We start from the raw sequence: 4265 nt of genomic DNA, 5'->3' as shown, positions 1-4265 counted from the left end.
ACCTCGTCGCTAGATAGACCTACTCCTGAAAAAGTCGTGCGCAAGGCTTTTTGTCCCTACGAGGCCACCGTCATTTACCCGACGGGAGGGGTGAGCGAGTGAGCCCTGCAATCTAGAATTTGACCACTGATGTCACTGTTTTCAACCCATTTTACACACTGGCCCTTTAATGCTTTTATTTTGAAGGTATTGGGTAGCTGGGGCGCACTAGGTGAATCTACAAATATGGGTATGCAGGTATAGGTGAGCCAGGCACCTGGGAGGGTTTATGGTTTTTTACCAGGGCAAGAGAGGCGGCAAAGGCCATTGTTCTTTGTTTGTTTGTTTGCCAATGGAAAAATAAACCGAAGAAACTTCATTTTTGCCTGGAAAATAGATTATTATTCCTGTTTTATTTTATTTTTACTTTATTTCACTCTACTGTTATTATATCTCTAATTATTGCTGCTATTGTTGTTGTTATTATTATTATAATTGGAAGGTTTTTTTTTTTCTTTTTGTTTTGTTTCGTCTTTCATTCTATGTGATTTTATGTGTGGACCCCAGGAAGATTAGCGGCTGCTGTGCAGCTGCTAATGGGGATCCAAATAAAATAAACTAAACTAAAATAAACTAAACTAAACAATGGACTTTGTTTTTTCCTGCGTAAATTAATTCCCTAGGTGCCTCAGGGCAAAATCAAATCAAACGGCCGTTTGATTTGATTTTGTCTTAATTTAGTTTTTTGATATTTTGATTTTTGATCACTAAATTGAGGACAAATAGCCGCTACAAAAGTAAAAAAAACCTCCCCTAAAGTTAAGATTTTGTGGATGGCCTTTGTGGAAGCTTGGATATTGGATTGATGGTTTGTGAAAGAGGATTGCTGGATTGAAAAAATACGTTGGGGTTGGAGAGTCTCTGGCCGACAGACATTGCAAAAAACTACCCAACAGCATCGGTAAGCAAAGGATTTCTTTGAAGACTGTATTGGAAAACGGCTTCACTATTGGAGTGTTTGAGTCATTGTTTCACTGGATGAATATTGGGAGTTTTTAAAGTTTTTTGGACTTTGGATGACGCGCGTGTGTTGTGCAATACCTCAATGGTCAGCCACACCTACTTTCATTCATAAAAAATCTCTGATGCGGAGCCGTGTATGTGTGTCACAAATGATATCCCTGTAATGTCCTGAGTATTTCAAACAAAGAGTGTGGAAATTAAAGGAGACTCAAAAGAATTTGATGTGAAGAAAATGTCCGAGGTTGCATCAAAAGCCAATGACTCTGTGTCCATGCTCTCAAAACGGAGCATCAAGTTTACCTCAAAGGGTCTGGCATTTTATTTAAAAACGTGTCAAGAAAAGAGGTCTTTGAAATGCAAACAAGCAAAGAGGAACATGGATCAAATGCGTGGCTTGATGGAATCCACTGACAATGTGAACTCAGTGCAATCTCAGCTGAGTAAATGTATTAAGTGCTTTGAGGAAGCCAATGACATGCACGAAGCCATTCTGAATCTGAATTTGCCAGAGGATGAAGTTAAATGGTAAAATGCATATTTTCATGCAAAAAAGTCCATGTTTTCTGATTTCATTGAAAATGTAAAGGGTTGGTTATCTGATGCTGGTCACCCACATGTGCAATCAAATGGCAATGATATTGAACATCCTGATAACTTAAGTGTGGCTTCTGATGAGATTAATCCTGAAGACAGTGCTTCAAACGTTTCATGTCAAGATGAGAATCATTCCAGAACACATTCTACAGTAAGTTATCTAAGGCATCATCCATGTCATCTGCAAGAATAAAGACAGAAGCTGATAAAGCAGCACTTATGGAGCGCATGACTGCGTTAAAAAGGAAACATTTATTGGAAGCAAAAGAGGAGGAACTCAGAAAGGAAAAGGAACAGTTTGCTCTGGAAACTGAACTGGCTGCCGCCAATGCAAAACTGCATGTGCTGGAAATCGATTCAAAGTGTGGCTCTAAAGGATCGGATGGAATGAACTCATATTTTGAAAGGAATCGGACTGGTGCTCACGGAACAAGCTGGCTGAATCCCCATGCTGATGATTTTGTTCCAGAAAAGGATGCTGCAAATAATATTCAGATTAAATCTCACACTGAGGCTCAGGCTGTCACTGTCAGACCTAAACATGTGGCAATAACACAAACTGACGTCAGACCATCACTAACAACTAATACCCAAGTGAATGTCAGGCCTGGACGAGCAGCAGTGACACAAACTGACAGCGGCCCAGTAATAAGTCAAACACAAACAACACAAATGGTTCCTGATAGTCTGAATCTAGCCAGCAACAATAACCCCTGCAATGATATTATGAACATTATGCAAAGACAGAATGACATCACTGCATTGTTGGTTCAGCAAAATTTAGCATCTGCTCTGCCAATGAGAAACATTCCTGTATTTGATGGTGACCCTCTTCAGTTTCAGTCCTTTATGAGATCCTTTGAAAACTGTGTAGAAGGAAAAACTAACAATTTCAGTGATTGCTTGTCTTTTTTGGAACTGAACACCAGGGGGCAGCCAAGAGACCTTGTCAAGAGCTGTCAGCATCTACCCCCAAGTATGGGATACCAAAGGGCCAAATCCCTTCTTGTGGAGCATTTTGGCAATGAACATAAAATTGCCCTGTTTCTTCGAGGTTGCTCCAATTTAACACAGCAGATAATGTATATGAAGGAGTTGGACATGCCCTCCAATCTCATAAATATTGTGATGAAGCTTCCTTATAAACTACGGGAAAAGTGGAGGAGTGTTGTATGTGATCTGCAGGAGCAAAATGGACACAGAGCAATGTTGACTGACCTTGTGACCTTTGTTGAGAAACAAGTCAAAACTGACCCACTTTTCGGTAATATTCAAGATCTGCCACCTGTCAGCCGCAGCAAAGCCTCCAATGCCAGTCACACAAAGCAAAGGAGAAATGGAAGCACTTTTGCCACCAGTGTCACTGCAGTGGAGGAAAGAGACAAAATCTACACGGACAGTAACATCAAGTCCTCTTCTGCCCAAAGCGACCTCAAATGCTGTTTATTTTGCAAACAGAACAGTCACTCTCTGGATAAATGCCCACAGTTCAAGTTGAAGATGCATCGGGACAAGATAAATTTCATAAAGGAAAATGGAATTTGTTTTGGTTGCTTGAAAGTTGGTCACACAAGCAACGACTGCAGGAGTCGTTTGGTTTGTATTGCATGTAACCAGAAGCATCCATCAGTCCTTCATACTCAGGAAAAGGATGAAGGTACATCCTTAAAAGATGCACAAGTATCTGTGAGCCATCCACTGAGTGTTTCTCCTGGACTTTCTCAGACATGTGGAGCCATAGGGGCCAGTGATGAGGATGATGCTGTCTTCTCCATTGTTGCAGTACAGGTTAAATGCCGGATGAGTGATGAAGTTGTGCAAACATATGCTTTTTTGGATCCTGGGAGTTCAGGTACATTCTGCACCGTCAATCTGGCAAGGAGACTGGGCCTGAGAGGCAAACCAGCCAACATTTTATTGAGAACCATTGGTCAGAGGAAAATTGTGAGTACCACTGTACTGTCTGGCGTGGAAGTGTCTGGCATGGACATGAATGATTTTATTGAGTTACCAAATGTTTTGACTCAAGAGACTATGCCAGTGTCAAGACTGAACGTTCCACAGCAAGAGGATATTGCAAAATGGCCTTATCTGAGGAACATAAAACTTCACAATCTGGATGCAGAGGTTGATCTGCTCATTGGTACAGATGCTCCTAAAGTGATGGAACCCTGGGAGCTGATTAACAGCCAAGGTGAGGAACCATACGCAGTCCGAACAAGAGTCGGCTGGGTAATCAATGGACCACTTCGTGGTGGAAACAGCAGTGGAGTCAAGACGGGCTGTTCTGTCATCACGACTAATCGTATCTCTGTGGAACATGTGGAAGAGATGCTTATCAGTCAATATAATCATGATTTTAATGAAAAAATATCAGTGGAGCAATTGGAAATGTCAAGAGAGGACATTAAATTCCTGATCTATCGCAAAGTTCGGAAGACGTTGGCAGCACTTTTGGCAATCCAGAAGCTGCCTGTCATGATTGAGGGAATGTGCAGGGCTGTCAACACTCAGACTCAAGCGATATGTGAGTTCAATCGCAAGCTGGATGCGATCCCTGAACTCCTTCGCAAGATGGATGCCAACTTGGAGAAGTTGTCAGCTCGGCTAGGCTGAAACTGGCCACCAATTCGGACATATTGGAAGCAAGCCACCGGGAGACTCAGAGA

Source organism: Epinephelus moara, chromosome 17 (genome assembly GCF_006386435.1).
Source record: "Epinephelus moara isolate mb chromosome 17, YSFRI_EMoa_1.0, whole genome shotgun sequence".
Lineage (NCBI taxonomy): Eukaryota > Metazoa > Chordata > Actinopteri > Perciformes > Serranidae > Epinephelus > Epinephelus moara.
Note: the sequence above shows the minus strand (reverse complement) of the source record.